General features: G+C 39.6%; 1 protein-coding gene across 4 annotated transcripts in view; it reads left to right on the top strand.

The window, feature by feature from the left end:
* The window catches only part of ABLIM1 (actin binding LIM protein 1), a 389,359-nt gene that overhangs the window by 61,457 nt on the left and 304,893 nt on the right, over positions 1-23,009 (top strand). For 2 of the 4 annotated variants that reach the window (XM_074002826.1, XM_065521446.2), the window contains exon 2: positions 15,222-15,391. The exons of the other annotated variants lie outside the window; for them this stretch is intronic. The gene's annotated coding sequence lies outside the window, so the exon portion shown is untranslated. The remainder of the gene's footprint in view (positions 1-15,221; positions 15,392-23,009) is intronic. 4 annotated transcript variants of the gene reach the window in all.

The following is a 23,009-nucleotide window of genomic DNA, read 5'->3' as shown; positions in this document are numbered from 1 at the left end:
ATGAAAGCAGGAGTTGTGGGTCAAGCATGCAAAAATGATTTGCTGAATGATTGGAGATCATGTTGTTTGAGTCCTTTGTTAGATAATTTTTATAGGCTTGCTTGTAGGAGGAAGAGCTGAACATGCATAATTATTATTATTCGTGTTTTAAATAAACACAATTCGTCCTTTCTTCCGTATGGTGTGTTCTTTCTCCAGCTCTTTAACATTATTACTTTTGAGAATAATATTACATGATATATGTATAAATGGAGAAACTGTGTTAGGGTCAATTTTTAAATATTTTTTCCTGAAGAAAATATCACATAATATATTTTTACTTTAGACTGTGTCCAGGGTCTTTACTGATACTTTTCTTTCTCAAGTTATTGGGAATTCATTTAAAAAACATCCACAACAGGGAAGCCACCAGAGAACTGAATGGTAACAATGAAGGGAAATGAGGACAATGAGGTAAACAGCTATTTCTGGCTTTCAGCTCCAAATAGGAATGAACAGAAGGAGAGGAGTCCCAGAGTCTGGGGGAAGGAGGGAGGGGACAGAGGCATAATTTTTAAAAGTCAAAAAAATGTAGAAAAGAGGTTTGGGGTTGGCAATCTCTAATGGATTCCAGGAAGAATTTTTTTGTTCGTGTTGTTCTGTGTAAAACAAAGGAATCTTTATTTTGAATCACTTAAGCATTGGGTGAGTAATGAGCATGGGCATCAGGGATGGGTGAGTTTTTTTCACCAGTTCCTTGTGACTACTTATTTTAGGAGAATCTATTCTGTGGCTAGATGCTTTATATAAACTGTAGAATTATAGTTGGCAAGAATGTATTCATTTCTTCAGTTATTCCAAAAGTATGAGTTGAACACCTACTAAGTGGTCTAGGTGTTGGGAGTGTGACGACCACTTACCATATAAACATATTATAGGTGGTGTAAAGTACTGTGAAAAAATAAAAAAAAGTAGAATGGAGACTATTAGAGAGGTGAGAGGGTGGGGAAGGTGCTATTGCATATGGGGCGATAATGGAAGGCCTCTTTGATAAAGCAACATTTCAGCAGAGACCTGAAGGAAGTGAGGGGTCACGAAGATATCTGGTAAAGAGTTTTTTAGGCAGTGAGATGAGCAATTCCAAGGCCCTGAGAGCTGTCAGGTCCAGCAGGCAGGCTTGTGTGGCTGGATCAGAGAGGACGGGAGAGGAATGGAGATGAAGTCAGAGAGGTAGTTGTGAGAAGGAGGGTGTCCAGTTGGTCCTTGAGACTGCTGTGATGATTTGAGTTCTTCCCTGAGTTAGATTGAGTGAGTTAGGTGAAAGTTCTGAGCAGAGTTGTGACATGATTTGATGTAGTTTAAAAGGATCATTCAGTCAACATGTAGATGGTAAGGCAAGGGTGGAAGCAAGAAGACCAGTTAGGAGGCTCCTGTAATGGTCAAGATAAGAGAAGATGGTGGCTTGGACCAAATGTGAGGAGAGCAGGTGTTGAGAAGTTATTGGATTCTGGAAATGTTTCTAAAGAATTGCTTAGAAAACTTGCTGATGAGTTGGCAACATGAAGTAGAAGAAAGAGGGGAATCTTAGATCTCTCCAATTCTTTCAGCAACTGGGAGGATAGTATATCATTTCTTGCAATAAGGAAGAGTATAGAAGGGGCAGGTTTGGGGAGGAAATCCAGTATTTTGGACATTTGAAATGTCTCTTAGCCTTCTATGAAAATATTTATTATGCCTATTTTACAGATAGAGAAAATGAGACATAGAGAAATGAAGAAACTTTCCTGAGATCATCATCTAGCTAATAAGTGGTTGACCCAGGATTTAAATTCAGGTCTTGTTCATGCCAGAGGATGCTCTATTTACTGTTACAATGCTGCCTCTTTACATTCAGCTGAAATACATACCAGGAAAAGAATCCATCTATTTTTCATTTTTTAATTATTTATGGTTCCTCATTATGGGATAATTTTCTGCATTTTTAAACATGGCTTATGTTTAAGGAAGAAAAAATAAACCATAATCACATTGTTCCAAATTGTACCATTTATCAACATTATCATTGTTAGCACTGCAAAAACACTACTGAAATATGAAGAAGCATGCTCTATGATTATGGCACTGAGTGCTTGGTATGAGCCGGGCTCAGGGCTCCTTTCCTTATAGAGTTCCCAGAATAATGAAGGTGCGAGACCTGTCCGCAGAAGTTGCACTACAACGTGACCAGTGGCGTGATGGTGTTACATACAAGATGTTCAGGAGATCAGAGGAAGGATACTGGTGCATCCTGATTGGATATGGGGCCAAGGAAGACTTTACAAAGCAAGTGATATTTGAATAGGGCCTTGAAGAACAAGTGGAATTTGCCAAACAGAGAAGTGGTTGAAAAGTATTCTAAGCACAGGAAATGGTGCTTGGAATTTTTAGAATTTATAAAATGGCAATTAAACATATTAAACATTAAGAGTAAAACATCTGAAGCTAAATGTAACATGCAGACACAATATGAGGAAAAATTTTTAAACTCTACTGAGAAACATAAAAGATTTAAGTCATTGGAGAGACATACTAGGCTCTTGGATAATAAGGCACAATATTGTAAAAATGTTCATCTCCCCTAAATCTCGGCATAAAAGAAATAAAATTGCAGTTAAAATGGCAACAAGGTCTGTTTTAGGGACATGGCAAATTTAGACTATTGTTCATTTTGCAAAATGAAATATATGAAATTCAAAAACAAAGGAAGTGTAATTAAGGGAGATCAGACCTACCAGATCTTAAAACACAATATGAAACTGTATTAATTAAAATAGTTTAGTGTTGGAAAAAATTAGACAGAGTGATGTCTAGTTATAGTATAGTGAACAAATGTGTATAGGATTTATTTATAGTAAAGGTAGCATTTAAAAATCGGTGTGAGAAGAAAGATCCCCAGTAATTGATGTTGGAGCAACTAGCTAACTATTTAGAAAAGATAAATCTAGATCCTTTTCTTATTTCTTTTAGAACACACACACACATACACACACACACACACACAATTCCTATGGATTAAGTAATTACGTATAAAATAAATGAAATAGAAATCCTAGAAAAAAATTGGTGAATTTATAACTGAGAGTGTCCCAACCCTCTAAACAGGATACAAAGCCTGAAAGTCATGAAATAAAAAGTAGATACATTTAACTACGCAAAAATAAGACTTCTATGTGGTTAAAAAAATACCATTTTCAGCATTCTGGCTTGTGATTCTCACAAGGCCCCAGCAGAGCTGGCTTGAACCTGGCCACCTGCCCCAGGACAGTTAAGTCAGCAAATAACAGGGCGGAGCCAGAGACAGGTGTGGGATACAACTAAGGTGCCTTTGGAAAGCTGGGCAGATAATTGGACTGATAGTGTCATGGCTTACCTGAGGACCTCACTGAAGTTTTACTCTCTGCACAAAACAGGCTAGACAAGTACGGAGGATGGTGTTCATTCATTCATTCCACAAATGCATAGAGCTTTTATTATTATTAGTTTTCATTCCACAAATGGGAGAGCTTTTAGCACCATATGCAAGGGGCACAGGAATGAGTAAGGTATAGTCCCTGCCTCAGAGAGGCCATATTGGACCTCCGCTTGGTATCTGGAATATTCAGAATTGGAAGGCCATAGTCGCTCCTGTTTTTTTCCAGCCTTCTAGAACATCAGTCCCCAACCTTTCCGCACCAGGGACTGGTTTCATGGAAGACAGTTTTTCCATGCACTGGGTTTGGGGAGGAATGGTTTCAGGACGAAACTGTCCCACCTCACAAGATCATCAGGCATTAGATATTCATAAGGAACCCAAGGTAGACCCCTCACACGCACAGTTCACGGTAGGCTTCGCGTTCCCATGAGAATCTGTTGCCGCTGATCTGACAGGACGTGACGCTCAGGCGGTAATGCTCGCTTGCCTGCTGCTCACCTGCTGGTGTGCGGCCCAGTTCCTAACGGGCCATGGACTGGCACCAGTCCGTGGCCCGGGGGCTGGGGACCCCGTTCTAGAACATTCACACTCCTTAGGGTAGTCTGGCCTGAGGTTTTTGGACAGTTATAGGCTTAACACGTAGTTCTTAGTCATTTGCTGTCACCACTCAGGAATGACACTGTCCCTTAACCATAGGGAAAAAAGGGGATGCAGTGAGTGTGCTCTGCTCCTGGAAACTTGAGATGGACTGCCTGCTGGAAAGGAGGATAAAGAATCACTCCCACTGGTCTAGACCTGGCAGCTTAATTAACTCGTTTATCTCAACCTTTTCTCTTTTCATAGCGAAGCTGCCTACGGTGATAAACACTAAAAGAAGGGTATTTATGTGCTGGTGTTCAGAACATTTGATTTAAGTGAGCATTTTTATTAGTGTTTCTTGGAGATTAGCCTGCCCTGGTTCTCTGAATTCCTTTCATTACATCAGAGCCTTGCTTTGGAGGCAACCTTTCCCCCTGATTCACTGCTGATAAACACACTTAGTACTTGGTCACTGGACTCTGTTCTTCCTCTGATAACTACTTTTCTTCCCACCCAAACTTTTTCACATTAGCATCCAACACACTGAACTGTAAGGAGACATCTGTTTCGGTGGCCCCAGCCACATCTAGACTGCATTCTGTGAAGCCAGGGATCAAATATTACTTGTGTATTTCCAGATCCTTGTCCTGAAGTGGAGTAGATATTTCATAAGCAATTGTTGAAAGAATTGGGAGGAGAAAGGTTGCCACCTAAGAAATTCACGGTTTGCTGGAGTAGACAGATTTATGCAAAGGGTGAAGGGGGTAGAATGGAAGGTGCAGTCTACAAATGTCTCAGTCCTTTCAGTTGAATTCTACTTAGACATGACCTAGAACTTCATTTCCTTGTAGGTTTGTGCTCTTAAAACTGACCAGAGGGCTGGGCGCAGTGGCTCAGCACTTTGGAAGGCCAAGGCAGGCAGATCACTTGAGGTCAGGAGTTTGAGACCAGCCTGGCCAACATGGTGAAACCCTGTCTCTACTAAAAGTACAAAAAAATTAGCCAGGCCTAGTGGCACATGCCTGTAGTTCCAGCTACTTGGGAGGCCGAGGCAGCAGAATCACTTGAACCTGGGAGGTTGAGGTTGCAGTGAGCCGAGATTGTGCCATTGCAATCCAGCCTTGCTGACAGAGCATGACTCCATCTCATCTCAAAAAAAACAAAAAACAAAAAAACAGAAAAAAAAAACCCCCAAAACAAACTGACCAGAGAAACAGTTGTGTTTTTTTCAGCTTGGACAATGCAGGTTCTAACCTTGTTCATTGTGTTCGTTGGTGGGCTGGGTTCTTTATCCAAGTAGAAATTTATAATAAGCACAGTTAAAAAGTTTCTGGAGATTCCATGTACAGAAAAGTTATGTATATACAATGTAAGTAGAAAATGAATCCATTTATCTACCTATAAAACTACTATCTCCTAACCCACCTACTGAAAAGAAAAAAAAAACTGCTTTGCCTTTTCACATATATGTTGAGATCTTTCTATATTAGTATGTACAGACATCACTCATGTTTTATGACTGCATAACGTTCATTCACATGGCTGTAGCATGCCTGATTTAATAGTCCCTTATTGATAGATACTTTGCTCATTTGTTTTTATAGACAATGCTGCACTGAATGTCTTTGTGCATGTATCTTGAGGTTTTTAGAGCATAGCCATAAGTATTAGTCTATAATTTTTAATGAGCTTTACTGGTGGTTCAGAAATAATGGAAAGAGAGCACGGTGCACAGAATTCCTCAAACGCCCCTCTGTGGCTGTCTTGCCCTACGCTCTCTTCCTGTGTCGTCTCCTGTTTTGCTCCCAAGTAGTCTCTGCCTTGCTAGGAGCAGCTTATTTCTCCAGCACTATAAAATGTTATAGATGATTCCTTTATTTCTACCAAGGGAGAAACCACTTCTATACCAGAGAAAAAAGAATACTGACTCCCCCTTACTTCATTTAAAGCCAACCTCATTGCCTGTTACAGGATTTTTTCCAGAATGATGGACAGCAAGAGATCTATGGCTTTTAGGTCAAAACAATCACAAACTAGACTGATGCTGATATATTTCCCAAAGGCTGGATTATTATTCACAGCCACCTGTTATCCTCAGTTAAAAAATGCAACCTGTTGCACACATATGTTCATTGCAGCACTATTCACACTAGCAAAGACATGGAATCAACCCAAATGCCCATCAATGATAGACTAGATAAAGCAAATGTGGTAGACATACACTGTGGAATACTATGCAGCCATAAAAAGGAATGAGATCATGTCCTTTTCAGGGACATGGATGGAGCTGGAAGCCATTATCCTCAGCAAACTAACTCAGGGACAGAAAACCAAACACTGCATGTTCTCACTTATAAGTGGGAGCTGAACAATGAGAACACATGGACACAGAGAGGGGAACAACATACACTGGGGCCTCTTGGCAAGTTGGGTTGGGGGAGGAAGAGCTTTAGGAAAAATAGCTAATGCATGCTGGGCTTAACACCTAGGTGATGGGTTGATAGGTGCAGCAAACCACTGTGGAGCACGTTTACCTATGTAACAAACCTGCACATTCTGCATGTTTACCCTGGAACTTAAAATAAAAATAAAAATAAATGAAACCTGAGAATTCATTCTTTTTAAGATTGCATCCAAAGGTACCTACTTAAAAATAATCAAAATAGCACATACTCAATAGGGGCCAGTACATTCCAGTGGAAAGAGTTGGACAAGGAGTTAGGAGACTTGAGTTCTAGCTTGAGCTCTTCTCCCCAAGCTGTGTGGTCATGAACACACCATACAACAGAGTGCCCTCCGGGACCTCCTTTCCCCATCCCTAGTCCCCTCTATTCCTTAGGTGACCTCAGAAGACTCTTCCACTTACAAGACCTGAAACTAAAAATGAATTTCCAGATCAGATGACTCAATTTTACTTTGACTCAATTCCTGTAATGCTTCATCTTGGCTGGAATTCCAGTAGACAGGAGAGAGACTGGCAGCCTCTTATGTAATGTTACTTGAGCAAAGGGGTTGGGGAAGGTGCTGGCTCCATCCTAATTCACGGCTCGAAGCTTTTGGGCTAAATTTCTGCTGTGTGATTAAATGCACTCCTGATTTATTAGAAGAGTTGATGCAGTTTTCAAGTAGCTTGCGATGGATTTGATATTCTCAAGCCAACGAAATGTGCATGAGTTTGTTTGTTGTTTGCCTTTTTTTTTTTTTAGACGGAGTCTCACTCTGTCGCCAGGCTGGTTTGCAGTGGTATAATCTTGGCTCACTGCAACCTCCACCTCCCGGGTTCAAGTGACTCTCTTGTCTCAGCCTCGCGAGTAGCTGGGACTACAAGCGTGCACCACCACACCCAGCTAATTTTTGTATTTTTAGTAGAGACGGGGTTTCACTATGTTGGCCAGGATGGTCTCAATCTCTTGACCTCATGATCTGCCACCTCAGTCTCCCAAAGTGTTGTATGTCATTTTTAATTATGCTTGTGACATATTCTAGTTAAGACTAACAGAGGGCCAATTTTCTCTTGGAGAGTGTTGTCTGATGTTCATTAAGTCTATTGAATGAATTTATTTAGAAGCACTGGCTGATGAGACTTAATATAAGACTATCGTGTGTAATTTATAAAATAATTTAAATTATATCTTTTATTTTTATTTATTTATTTATTTATTTTTCTTTCTTTTTGTCAGACTCCTAGCTTCCTGAAAAATTACATCTTTTGTATGGAGTAGAAAGGACTAGGGAAATGTCAGTATCTTCTTTTTTTCTTCCCATGCCTCCTAATGTTTCTGGTGCAAAGAACTCCCAAATGCTTTTTTGGCAAAGAGCAATGAGAAAATGGCAAAAATGAGAATTTTGGAAGTGAGGATTACCTTTTTGGGTATTCATTCCCATTCAAGCAGCACTTGTTTATAGTTTTTTGACTTTGCAGTAAAGCATCAGTGACTGAGTGTTTTTTCTTTCTCTTCCTTTTGATAAATTTGTTAGTTAAGGCAGATTCTTCATTAAGCACTTCAGTCTTCAGAATCCTGATAGGCAAATTATACAACATCCTACTCAATTAAGAAAAGGAATTATTAATAGAGAACTCAGGGGAAAATGCTCTTACACACTTATTGGCTGTTTTATAATAAACACAGTGATTTCTACTTTTGTATTATTCATTGCAGGAGAAATGTTCTTTATGAATATTTTGATGTGAGATGTTAAATGAAATCTATAAAAGAAGACTTTAATGCCTGTTAGGACAATTTCTTTTGAAGACATATTTTTACTGTCTTACTGTTTGACTAGGTTATAAAAAAAGGGATGACATTGAGTGGACACATATTTCATTTGTAAATGCTGGGAGAAAGATTTTTTATAGGAAATCGTTGTCATATGTAATATACTTTTAAAATTCAGTAGATTGCTTTTGGAGGTTATGAACATTGACAAATAGAGCTATGGCAGAAAGGATATATTCTATCCACCTTCACCCCAGTTGAGAATATTATCAACAACTTTTTACTTTCCTAAGCTGTCCTTTTCAAATCTATTTTCTACTGTTTCTTTGGGTTTTGTGTTCTGCTTAAACTAGATTATTCTTATATGAATATTTATTATGGAGATTATGGAGAGTGTTTACATTTACTTCTCTAAAGAAGTGTTGGTAATGATTCAATCAAGTTAACTGTATCACCAGACTGTCAAAGACCATAGTGGAGATAATTTGATAGGCTTGATTTTATTTAGGGAGCAGTATTTGTGGATACTGTTACCACCTGGATAGTAGGAACAGTATTATTTTAGTCATCTTTGTAGGCCTACCACCTACTATATTCATTCCACAAATATTTATTAGCACCTGCTGTTTTAGGAGCAGTAGCTGTAGCAGTGCACAAAACAGATTTTAAAAAAAAATCCTTGCCAGAGGAAGTTTCTAGGCAGCTTGTATTTGGAGTTACTTTATTTTATTTATGTAACAATTATATTTATGAAATATAAGTAGGTAAAATACATAGCATATCAGATAGCGATGAGTGCTATGGAGAAAACAAAGCAGGGATCGGTGATGGAGGGTCTGGGATGGGCGTGATCAGGGAAGGCTTCATGGAGAAGGTGACATTTAAACAAAGAGAAGGAGCGGAGAAGGTGAGCTATGGGAGTATCTGGGGTGAGAGCGTTCTAGGCAGAGGGAAGAGCAATTGCAAAGGCCCTGAGTTGGGAATGTGCTTGGAGTGTTTAGGGCACAGCGAGGCCAGTAGAAGAGGAGGGCAGAGAGATGAGGGCATGGGAAAGCAGTCATGTGCTATCTTGAGGACTTTGGCTTTTGCTGGGTGACACGACAACCACTCAAGGGTGTTGAGCAGAGGAATCCACTTGGTTAAATGTTGACCTGAAGAGAGTATCTTCTTAAAGAAATCATAGGTACCCCGATCTGTGGCTTTGGGCTTGTTTATTTATATAGTATTTGGTGATCTCTTGAGTTTTGTGGGGTGTGTGTGTGTGTGTGTGTGTGTGTGTGTGTGTTTAGTTTGTGAATAACTACATGAATAAAACTTAGCTTTGTTAGAATTTGTAGCTAGTACACAAAGAGTATATCCTGTACCACAGATCACTAATATTGTTGGAACAAGAAAGAGGCAAATGTAGCCAGTGGCTAATGGGCAGTTATTGCCTAACATCAGGCTTACAGCACTCAATGTAGTCCAGAAGAATAAATACTAGAGGAAGGCAAACCCCTTCCTTTTCTGGCCTCAGAAAGGAAAAGCTGTGAAGTGAGATAACCACCCTGTGAAGTGTGTGACTAAGTTTAGAAAGCAAGGTGTCTGACGATAAATCATTATGTTTTCAGTATACTCATGAATTTTGGAATGGTATATCGATTAAATTATTAGGCAGTCTTAATTCTAGCACGTTATTTGAGCTAGAGAAAAATTCCCTGGGATAGAGATTACGTGCGGGTATGTCTGCTGTCAAAAATCTCAGCCGCTGGCTGGGCGAGATGGCTCACGGCTATAATCCCAGTACTTTGGGAGGCCAAGGCAGAAGGATCACTTGAAGCCAGGAGTTCAAGGCCAGCCTGGGCAACATAGCAACATAGTGAGACCCCCGTCTCTACAAATAATAATAATAAAAAATAAAATTAGCTGGATGTGGTGGTGAATGTCTGTAGTCCCAGCTACTAAAGAGGCTGAAGCAGGAGGGTTGCCAGAGCCCAGGAGTTTGAGGCCGCACTGAGCTAAGATCATGTCACTGTACTCCAGTCTGGGTGATAAAGAAAGACCTCATCACTAAAAAAGCAAAAAAAATTCTCTTGCTGTCCTTGCATGGTATTTTGTGATGTGCTCTGGGATGTTTTAATTTTTTAAGCAGGCAAAATGGAGGGAAGAAATGAACTTATTGGACACGCACACACATCAAACAGAGCAGACAGACAGGCACACACGACAGATACGCCTTCTGAAGACTCGGGGCTATATTAAAACAGGCACAGATAACATTTTCATTGTTGTCTTTGTGTCAGGCTCTGTGTATCTGACAGTAGAAGCATACTTGCAGAATTGAACTGCTCTCTTCCTTCTGGGTCACTTTTGTATAGACTGCATTTTATAAGCTGGCCAAACCAACCACAGATGGTATCTAATTTCATGTGTTTACCATTATGTATGCTTTTTAAGAACTGAAAAATATTAGAGATAAATCTAGTCAGCCTACTTCTCCAAACTTAGTTCATGAGTCCTATTAAAATGAGAATTATTCTTTTTCCTGAAGACAGCAGGGGAAAAAAAAAAAAGAATTGTTCAAACACAGGGGTTCTTATGGTGTGTGATTTTTTTCCCATCCATTTGGTGGTTCAGTGATTCAGATGTTATCATGCTATTGTTTTCAATGACTTTATTTTATTTTATTTTATTTTGAGATGGAGTCTCGCTCTGTCACCCAGGTTGGAGTGCAATGGCCCCATCGTGGCCCACTGCAGCCTCCGCCTCCCGAATTCAAGCAGTTCTCCTGCCTCAGCCTCTTGAGTAGCTGGGATTACAGGCACGTGTCACCAAGCCCAGATAATTCTTGTATTTTTAATAGAGACAGGGTTTCACCATATTGGCTAGGCTGGTCTGGAACTCCTGACCTCAAGTGATCCACCTGCCTGGGCCTCCCAAAGTGCTGGGATTACAGGTGTGAGCCATCATGCCTAGCCTTCAATGGCTTTTAAATAATTAATTTCATGTAATGCTCTTTGTAGATTTTGAGGACATATAAAGAAAGCAATTAGAATTGTAAACTGGATCATTTGTATACATCACAACTGTTACCAATATCACCTGTCCCTCCCCTTTCTAGTCCATTCTGTGTATAACTATCAAATCCATTTTCGACAGCTTGGCCTTGACCGTGTGACTCCCCTATATAGAAAAGCTCCTACAGCTCCCTATTGCCTCTGGAATTAGCTGCAGATTCTTCTACCCTGGCATTCAGGGCTTTTTTTGTGATGTGTACAAGGAGGGAAGAGATAAACACTTTGGGCACACATACACGTATAGCAGAGCGGAGGAACAGGCACACACCGCAGATATGACTTCTCTACAGCTTGGCCGTGACTGCCTGGCTCCCCCATGCAGAAAGCTTCCATGCCCCCGTGGTCTGTGGAGCTGCCCCCAGATTCCTCAACCTCAGCATTTGGGGATCTTCATGGCCTGGATGGCCCACTTCACTTTTCTGTCTTTGGAACCTTTGCTTAAGTCAAGCTAGACTATTCATCTTTCCCAAACTGAGCTTTTGATTCTGTTTCCTCCTGGAATGCCCTTTACTTACCAATTTGTGGAAAAAGTGGTGTCTGTTTTTTAAGGATCATTTTATATGCTATGAAGACTTTTTCTTCTGCACATCAAAGAAAACAATTAGCAGAGTGAAGAAACAATCTATGGTTTGGGAGAAAATATTTGCAAGTTATACAAAGGGCTTAATGTCCAAAATAAGGGTTTATTAATACCCTGAATAACAGTTTAATATCCATAACATATAAGGACCTCAAATAACTCTATAAACAGAAAATAAATAATCCAATTAAGAAAAGGGTAAAGGATATGGATAGACATTGCTCAAAAGAAGACATACAAATGACTAACAGATGCAAAATGCCCAACATCACTACTCATTAGGGAGATGCAGATTAAAATCACAATGAAATATCACCTCACACCTGTTAGAATAGCTGTTATCAAAAAGACAAAAGATGAGCATTGGTGAGGATGTGGAGAAAACCCTTTCTTGTATGCTGTTGCTGGGAATGTAAATTAGTACAACCATTATAGACACAGTATGGAGGTTCCTCAAGAAACTAAAAATAAAATTACCATATGAACCAAAAAGATTTAAAATCCCTATGTCAGAGAAATAGTTGCACCCCCATGATCATTGCTGCACTATTCACAATAGCCAAGTTATATAATCAACCTAAGTGTTCATCAAGGGATGGATGAATAAAGACATGTGGTACAGCTACGCAATAGAATACTATTCACCCTTAAAAAAGGAAGAAATTCTGTCATATGCAACAGTATGGATGGAATTGGAGAACACGATGCTAAGTGAAATAAGGCAAACACTGAAAGGCAAATACCACACATTTCTACTTATATGTGGTATCTGAAATAATTGGACTCATAGAAGCAGAGAGTAGAATGGTGGTTACTGAGGCTGGGGTGGGGTAAGAGGAATGGGGAGATGATAGTCATCAAAGGGTACAAAGCCTCAGTTGGATTTTTTTTTAGATCAGTGGCAGAGCATGTGAATATAGCTAATAATTGAGTTCTATACATTTCAATATTGCCAAAACAGTAAATTTCTAATGTTCTTATCAAGATAAATATTGAGGTGATAGATATGTTAATAGCTTAATTTAATCTTTCCACACTGTATTCAAATTTGTAACACCACATGGTACCCAATAAACATATACAAATATGATTTGCCTACATCTAGAAGAACTTTCTTTTATTTTGAGAGACCTCCTCTGCTGTTTTGGAGTCTCTCATCTTCAGTAATAATCTTCCTTGCATTATAGAGATTGACGTCCTGTTTTCATTGTATTTCTGGTACTTAGGAATTTTTTTTTTTTTTTTTTTTTTTAGACGCAGTCTTGCTCTTGTCGCCCAGGATGGAGTGCAGTGGCACAATCTCAGCTCACTGCAACCTCCACCTCCTAGGTTCAAGTGGTTCTCCTGCCTCAGCCTCCCAAGTAGCTGGGATTACAGGCATAAGCCACTACCACAGGGTTTCACCATGTTGGCCAGGCTGGCCTTGAACTCCTGACCTCACGTGATCTGCCTGCCTTGGCCTCTCAAAGTCCTGGGATTAATGGCGTGAGCCACTGTGCCCGGCCAATTAGGAAATACTATATATATATGTGTGTATGTGTATATATATAGTATATGTGTGTATATATATACACACACATATGTGTATATATATGTATATGTATATATGTGTGTGTGTATATATACGTATGTATATGTGTGTGTGTGTGTGTGTATATATAAGAGACAGAGTCTTGCTCTGTCACCCAGGCTGGAGTGCCAGTGGCATGATCTTGGCTCACTGGAGCCTCCGCCTCCCAGGTTCCAGTGATTCTCCTGCCTCAGCCTCCTGGATAGCTGGGATTACAGGCACATGCCACCACGCCTGGCTAATTTTTGTATTTTTAGTAGAGACAGGGTTTCACCATGTTGGCCAGGCTGGTCTTGAACTCCTGACCTCAGGTGATCTGCCCACCTTGGCCTCCCAAAGTGCTGGGATTACAGGCATGAGCCACCACACCTGGCCAGGAAATATTTTTAAGTTAACCATTTGTGGAGTCCTCACTACATGTCAGGCAGGATAGCATTGTGGTTTAGAGAATAGACTCTTTTTCAGTGATGTAGAGGAAGGAAGTTTGTGACTTCGAGGAGGGTGGGGCAGTGAAGGAGGACAAGCAGACCAATTCATGGCACATTTTGGAGGGGGAATTGACAAGAATTGCTAGTGGAGTGGGTAGAAACTGAAGGAGAGAGAGAGCACGTGGGAGAGGGAAGGGGAGGTTGTGGTGCTGTTTCTCCCTATCTGGGGAGAAGGGGCAATAGAGAGAACAGATTTTGGAGTGGGAATAACATCAAGAGTTCTGTTTGCACATGCCAGTTTGAGTTGCCTCTGAGACATTCAAGCGGGTAGTCAGGCCAGCAACTGGATACCCGAGTCTTTATGTCAGGGCAGGGTCAAGTTAGGAGCTTTCAATTCGGAATTTGTCAGCTAGGAAGAGCATGTAGATGGGACACATTCTCTAAAAAATGATGCTACCCCAAAATGGCCCACAGCCTGGTGTTGCTTCTTGCCCTGCCTGCTCCCACCCAGTATGATAAAAACAGAAATTGAGAATAATATTAGAAACTTCATTATTTTTATTTATATATTTTCTTTGAGACAGGATCTTACTCTCTCATCCAGGCTGGAGTGCAGTGGCGTGAATATGACTCACTGCAACCTCAACCTTTTGGACTCAAGCAATCCTCCTGCCTCAGCCTCCTGTGTCGCTGGGACCCCAGGCGCATGCCACCATGCCCAGCTAACATTTAGACACTTTTATGGCAATTATAGCAAATGATCACTTTAATTTTGTATGCCTTCATTGTCGATAACTTGTCTCTTTGTTGCATTTTCCCAGTGGTATCAGTCTGCGGTGGATTGGAAATGAAAGCAGTGCCTGGGTTCTTCTCCCCAGATGGTTGAGAAACACTGCTGTAAAGTTTAGAGGTTGATCAGGGGAGGAAGAGATAGAATAGAGCCTGAGAATAAATGGCCAGTGAGATAGCAGGAAAACCTTGATTTTCCTTGTACTTGAATCCAATCTAACTAAGTTTGAGGCTACCTCCAAAGCACAGGTGCTTCACTGCAATTTTATATTGCTTTCTTCCCTAGAGAGTGTTCCCAGAATGAGGCCTGCGATATAACACCAACAGAATTGTGTTCCCATCATGAAACTTCTGCTTCTACGCCCAGGCCACATCTCATGGTCTCCCAAGAGGCCAACTTAGGCCGCCATTACAGGCTGCATTCCTGGTGGTTCGTACAAAAACGAGACTCTTCTCCCCAACTTCTTGTCTCACTTTGTCTTGGGTTCCCAGGGAAGCCCTATGTTTGCTCTATGTTTTGTATGTTTTGGAAAGTCCCTCCAGAAGGCAACTTTTTTTTTCTTTTATATCAGCCCATTCTTTTGTGAAGGTTAGACCTTGTTCATGTGGCAAGGCTGAGAACCAGAGCCATCCTCTTCCCTGCAAATCAACCCTTACAACAGAAGAGCTGTGATGGAGAACAGGAGGCAGCCACAGCTGACAGCCTCGCTCGGCCAGGCCGGATCTTTAACACAACTTTAAGGTTTTGTTTCTGAGATATACTATTGACTAACACAGTAACTTCCCCAGAAAAGTTTGGAAAGAGAAATTATTTGATTTTTAGAGGTTCAAGAACTCCTCAGAGAAGGAAAAAAAGAGAGAACACAAATAACTAAAATATTTATTATCTATCACTTGGACTGATTTAAAATTGAGTTTAGAAAACAAATTACTCCACAGAAAGATCCAAGATGGTTATATCTAATTTATGCAAGAAATCTGGCAGTGTGTCTGAATCTGGCAGTTTGAACTTCAAAAAGCACAAGTGGTTCTACTAGTGACCTTTAATGGTTCTGAGTTCCAAAATATATGACACCTTTAATAGCTAATTGAGTTACTTACTCTGAGAGCTCTTCTATTTACTGAGGGCACACTGTCCAGAACCGTAATAATATCTAACCTCATTGCCCCAGAATCAACACCAATAGAACATAAACCATTAATTCTAGAAGCTATTCTAAATCTTCACTTTTAGGCAAATTACCTTGAAGTTGTTTTTTCTAGTTGCAATTCTGCTTTAACCATATTAGTGCTACTACTTGTACCCTCAAATATAACTATATTAATTTTAAAAGTATACTACTTAGTAGTAGTAATGGTAATAGTTACAAAAACAAACTAACATGTTTTGAGATACAATGTGCCAGGCAATGTTCTAAGACTTTTACACAGCTTAACTAATTTAATCCTCACATCAGTCCCTGAGGTAGATTTATTTTTACTTTTATTTTTTTGAGACAGAGTGTTGCTCTGTCACCCAGGCTGGAATGCGGTGCCACGATCTTGGCTCACTACAACCCCCCAGGTTCAATTGATTCTCGTGCCTCAGCCTCCTGAGTAGCTGGTACTATAGGCGTGTGCCACCACGGCCAACAATTTTTGTATTTTTAGTAAAGACAGGGTTTCTCCAGGTTTGCCAGGCTGGTCTCGAACTTCTGGATTCAAGTGATCTGCCTGCCTCAGCCTCCCAAAGTGCTGGGATTACAGGCATGAGCCACCATGCCCGGCTGAGGTAGATAATGTTATTACTCCATTCGACCGATGAGGAAACTGCGGCACACTAAAGTTAAGTCGAGTCACTGAATCAGGAAATTTGTTTTCTTATTCAACTTGCTGGTCTGGATATTCTGCCTGTGAAAGTAGGTGATATGAAGAGTGCAGATGAAAATGTTTTCATCTTTGTTTTGCTTATAAATGGTTGAAAGTGAACTCAAATAATGCAGTGATGGGGCACAAAGATTAATTGCATCTTCCCTCTTCTTTTGTAGATGGAATATCCAAAGTGTACTTTTGGCCATTTTTAGTCATTAGAGAGACTTGGCATTTTGCAGTTAACTAACTGCTTTTATAATGTTTAAAGTGAAATTAACAAGTGGCAATTAAAAATATCCAGGGTCTTTCAAGGGATACTTAATGGAGCCTTTATTTTATAATGCAAAATCTCAAAATTGAGTACTTTTTTATTTATCGTAGAGCATTCATATTTCATTAAAAGGAAGTCAGCTTTGAGAGTCAAAGCTAGCTTTCTGGCAAGGTTAGCAAAATCTATGAGAATTAAGGTCTGCTTTACCCAAAAAATTCTTAAGTATCTAAGTCCATAAGTTATAGATTGTGTTTCATGTAATTGACAAAAAGGTAATTATTCTGTACTTATGTTTTGTTATGGCTTTCCATAAACAACTCTCCACATCTCTAGAAACTTCTACAGGATTCTTTTTATAACTGCATAACATTCCAATGAGTGAATATATCATAATTTAAAGGCATTGCCAACTTGTTTTCCACTAGCAATGTGTAATGGTGCCTTCACCACTTCTGGATTTTAACTTACAACAAACAATCTCTGTCAGTTATTTGTGGCGAACAAAAAGAATGTTATTATTTGAACTAGCAGGATTTTGATTAGTCATAAATCTGACCTTTATCCATATACTTATTTTATGAACTCCTTGATTATTTTGAGGAGGGGTAGAGGGATAGGGGAAGAATGTTCCTCCCTTTCTCTTCCTAAAGATATTAACCATTTTTTCTAACATATAGTGTACATATTTCTTCTCAGTTATTGGAAGGTCTTTTGATTTTAGATCTAGTGCTCTTTCATTACCTTCAAGGATTCATATTAAGAATAGGCTGGCCGGGCCCAGTGTCTCATGCCTGTAATCCCAGCACTTTGGGAGGCCGAGGTGGGCGGATCACGAGGTCAGGAGATTGAGACCATCCTGGCTAACACGGTGAAACCGGTCTCTACTAAAAATACGAAAAAATTAACCGGGCATGGTGGCGGGTGCCTGTAGTCCCAGCTACTGGGGAGGCTGAGGCAGGAGAATGGCGTGAACCCGGGAGGTGGAGCTTGCAGTGAGCCAGGATCAAGCCACTGCGCTCCAGCCTGGGCGACAGAGCGAAAGTCCATCTCAAAAAATAAAATAAAATAAAATAAAATAAATAAAATAAAATAGTCCTGTGAGGGTGTTATCAAGCAGAATCTTTAGGGTGACTTGTAAATACTACATATACCACTATGGTTAATGGTTTCCAAAGTACTTAAGACAGTATCTTCCCTGATTTTCAGTCTATGTATCACCCCAGAGAAGCAGAAACACAACTTTTTATTCTTTCTTTATTCTTTTTTTTTGAGACAGGGTCTCGCTGTGTCACCCAGGTTGGAGTGCAGTGGTGCGATCTCAGCTCACTGCAACCTCCACCTCTTAGGTTCAAGCGATTCTCGTGCCTCATCCTCCCGAGAGTGGTGCGCACCACTATACCCAGTTAATTCTGGTATTTTTAGTAGATATGGGGTTTCACCATGTTGGCCAGGCTAGTCTTGAACTCCCGACCTCAAGTGATCCTCCTGTCTCAGCCTCCCAGAGTTGTGGAATTACAGGCATGAGCTGCCATGCCCAGCCAACTTTTTATTATTTCTGAGGACTGCTTTCATATAGGCTCTGTCCAAGTTGCTATCCCAAGTTACTATGTCTAATATAGTATATATATGCTATTGAAGTTACTGTATCTAACAGTGTCCAAGTTACTATGTCAAGTTACTGTATCTAATCAGTATAGTACTAATTTTCCAGTAAATTTAAATTTTAGGCTGCAGCCACTTCCTTCCATACCCACAGTTTTCCATTTTGAGTCCCCTAGGAGGATGTGAAGGAGTTACGATTTAATAATGCCCAGATTTCCTCCTGGGTACAGTAAGAAAGATTTCCGAGGGAAGTGGTGGAAGTCCCCTACACAGTCCCAAGCAAAATTTAAAAAAAAAAAAAAATTCCCTAAAAGAATGTAGAGAAGGAGGAAACAAGTTCAGCTTCAAATCTCTTAACTGTCTATTTGTGTTAGTGTGCCTGCTTTGCTTGTATGTAGCATATGCTACAAGTAGGAAAAGCTTAAAATGTCTGTTCTTTAAAGTCATTCTTACAACTAACAAATATGGGTCTTCTTAAAATCTTGAGGCACATACTAGCATTTCCTAGTCTTAGTTAAGAATCAGGTCAATGCATATTAAACTATCATCTGCTATATTGTAAGAGACTCTCCATGTATAGCCTAGACACACTCTTAGATGCTTCTGGTGAACATTCTTTCTCTCTGTCTTATAATTGCATGCTCTGAGTTCAAATTAAGACTTAAAAATTGATGCCAGCAGGTTTGCTGTTATTGAAGAAATGGCTATCTTTATGCTTGCTGAAAATAGGGAATCCATCTAGTATACTCAAGGCCAGGACATTTATTGCTTCTTTTTACTTTATTTTTATTAATAGAAATATGTACTGGCAAGAAAAGAGCTTGGTTGAGCTTCCTTTAATCCTTTTGGGCTGTTTTCAGTTTATTTTCTGGCATTGAAGCAAAGATGTGACATTGCCTGAATGCCAGTCAAGTTGGCATTTACCATCTGGATTGAAGTGGGAAATTGCTATATCCAATGGATTCATGTTTTTGATGGCAAAAAATGTGTTTAATGTGTTCATTTGTTATGCAATTATTTTGTTTTCCACATTCTGTGATTTAAAAAAAATCAAGAAATCATGATAAAACCAATGCATATATAATGGGAAAAATTTTTAAACAATTACTGAATGGTATTAAGTTAAAAAAAAATCCAGCCCCAATGGCTCTACATAGCAGAATTAATACTTTCAAACAATGCTTTTGTTCTAGATGGTAACACCTAAAAATCTACATTGTTCTTTTTTCATTGATTAACTTCAGACTCCTCACCGTGAAAGATAAAGATCAACATACTTCCTCTGCTTCTACCTCTCCCAACCCTCTCCCGCCTTCTTGTTCTATCAACTCTGGACTCTATGGACTCGCGAGGATGTAAGATGAAGAATGTCCCTAATTATTCCCAGCTTCTTTCTCACTCCACCTCTGGAGCCCCATCAGTTCTGTCACTGCTTTTACATGTTGAAAATTTGACATTTACATTTTCATGTTATAATTAAGCCTGCCTTGCTTTGTCTATAAGCTAATTTGTAAACATTGGAAACTAGAGAAAGAAATGCAATTCTGTGTATTGAAACCTGCAGTTTTTAAAAGAGAATGTTCAAAGCATTAAAATCCAATGGATTCTCTTTTCTTACGTTCCAGTTACTTAAATCACCACCTTTTCATTTGTTTCTATTCAGTTAATGACTTTCTTCTACTTCTCTGCCTATTTTAGAGATTTTAAGTGCCTTTCTTTTTGCGTGTGTGAGAAGAAACAATACTGTCTCCCCATATTACTAAGATATTTTAGCTTCTTAATTGTGCTATCATTTGAAGGGAATCATTTTCCTTATTTGTCTTAAATAGAGGATGTCCTTGTGCATCCTGACCACTCTAGAAAAACAAGAAGTCTATCTTTCCTTCCTCTAACCATCTAGCACTCCCTACTTTTTTTTTTTATTGTGCCTCAGTTTCCATCTCTTATAGATGCAACAAGGAGTTTATGAATGAAGCTGCCATTTCTTTTTTGTTTGTTTTGCTTAGGTTTTGAGGCGCAGTAAAAGCTATCTATTAAAGCATAAGTGAGCTAGCAAAGACCCATTTCTACCCAAACTAAATCACCAAAAGCTGTAGCCTATCTCTTGAGCTCTGTTTTGGTAGTCTCTGCAGTTTTTCTTTTTAAAGCATAAGAGTAAATGGATTTTGTCATTATTTTCTCTCTTTTTTGAATGACTAGAGAGTATAAAGTGTGTCTTGGATCTTGTGCACATTTGTACATTTTCCCATGGAGTCCTACTTGGCTTTGGACAAGTTACTTTGTTTCTTTAGATACCTGAGTTTCTCCCATATCTTCTCTGGAAAGCATCATTTTTTGATTATTGAGATATAATTCAAATATCCGCTGGGCACAGTGGCTCACGCCTGTAATTCCAGCACTTTGGAAGGCTGAGGTGGGTGGATCACTTGAAGCCAGGAGTTCGAGACCAGCCTGGCCAACACGGCAAAACCCCATCTCTACTAAAAATACAAAAAAATTAGCCAGGCACGGTGGCACGTGCCTGTAGTCCCCGCTACTTGGGAGGCTGAGGCATGAGAATCACTTGAACCTGGGAGGCGGACATTGCTGTGAGCCAAGATCACACCACTGCACTCTGGCCTGGGCGACAGAGTGAGACCCTGTCAAAATAAATAATAATAATAATAATTTATATATCATAAATTTCACCCTTTAAAGCATACAATTTAGTAAATTTTTTACTAAATTGTTAATAAACAGTTTACTAAATTGTTAGCAAATTTTTTAGTAAAAATTTTTAGTAAAAAATTTTTAATATTCACAAAGTAGTAGTAGAGCAAACATCCATATGTCCATCGTCCAGAATGAATAGCTATAGTATTGCCTTTTTTACTAGAGCAGTTCTGAGGCTGAAATGATGCTGGTGAAACATTAATTTACTGTGTGAAACTGCGAGAGAGAAATCATTCCTTTTTTGGCCACTATCTCCTAGGACCATAATCATTTAGATCTCTTTGAATGTTTTCGGTGTTAGGTAGCAACAGATTGAGAGATTTCTTTACTGGGTAGCTTCGAACATGCTCTGTTCTTAGTTCCTTTAGTACATCATCTTGAGTTGTGAGATAAAAATTCTCGAAAAAAAAAATTGGTGATATTTGTACCTGTTGATCACACAACATTAGAATCTTGTTTCAGTTGGGGTAAGAATTCGGCAGGACATGAACAGGCCCATTTACAGGATCAGGATTTGGGGTCTGGAGGAGAGCAAGGTGCAGGTTGGGAGGGATTTGGAATTAGAGCTGCCATTGTGTTGAAACCAAGGAGTCAGGAAGCACTAAGGGTGATGTTGTCTCAAAGGTCAAGGTCGGAAAAGGCCTTGAGTTCAACAGGCTGGATGATTTGAAAAAGTGGTTCTCTAAAATTCTTTGTTTGCTTGTTCTTCCTTTTGTTTTGTTTTGCTTTTGAGACAGGGCCTTGCTGTCTTGCCCAGGCTGGAGTGCAGTGGTACCATCTTGGCTCGCTGCAATCTCTGCCTCGCGGTTTCAAGTGATTCTCGTGCCTCAGCCTCTGGAGTAGCTGGGGTTACAGGCGCGTGCTATTATATCCAGCTAATTTTTGTATTTTTAGTAGAGATGGGGTTTTCCCATGTTGGCTAGGCTGGTCTTGAACTCCTGGCCTCAAGTGATCCACCTGCCTCAGCCTTCCAAAGAGCTGAGATTATAGGCTTGAGCCGCCATGCTGGGCCAATTCTCCCAAATTCTGATCATAGCCTGTCTGTTTTCTGGCCCTCTTTTTTATTTCTTGTTGATGTTAACTGCCACAGCCCCACAGATGAATCTAGGGTGTGCAGGTGTGCCCTCTTCTTCCAGAGTTAGTAGGATGTTCAGCAACATATACTTGCAAACTATTTCAAATAGATGTAATTTAAAGCATTGCATTACGTTGGATTTTAAAAAGCAGAAATATATGAAGTAATATTTCTATCTATATGTTGTTGGTCGCTAGATTTCAAGGCATTTTATATTTTCAGACTACCCTGTCATGTGTACTGCTAATCTCAATGTTGTCCCTGGATTCATGTTTAGATAGCTGTCACTGGACGTACCATTTATATTTTTCCCAGTATAAATATCTCCTTTATTATTTTTAAACAATGGTAAATGAATATGTATAATCATTGCTTTTATTGCTTTTTAAGTAGGGACTGAAATGGTAGCTTAGCATTGTTGTTTTTTAATATCCAACCCAGTCAGCCAATATTCTCATCTAATTCTTTGTCCCTGTTTGGATTGGCTTGATAATCAAACCCAGAATGGCAGTGAAAATTAAGTCACTATGGCCCATTTTATTACGTTCTTATTTATGAGGTCTTTGCTTAACACAAGCAATATCTGTGTTAAATTTCATATCCTAGGGCCAGGCTATTCTTTACAGGTGACAGATGGTATAATAGTGGACTTCAAAACCAATGACTTCTGGTTCCTGGGGGGCACTTTAAGGTTATGGAAATGATTCTAGAAAAACATCACCACCTGTCTAAATCTCTTTTGCAGAAAGTTTAGCTGTCTTTTGGGGATACATTACCTAAAATTATTGCCTTACCAGCATATTTAGATGTCATATTGCTCCACAAATGGTGATGTGAGGAGATCTACTG

Source organism: Macaca fascicularis, chromosome 9, assembly GCF_037993035.2.
Source record: "Macaca fascicularis isolate 582-1 chromosome 9, T2T-MFA8v1.1".
NCBI lineage: Eukaryota > Metazoa > Chordata > Mammalia > Primates > Cercopithecidae > Macaca > Macaca fascicularis.
The sequence above is the reverse complement of the archived record's forward strand: the minus strand, read 5'-3'. Positions and strand labels throughout refer to the sequence as shown.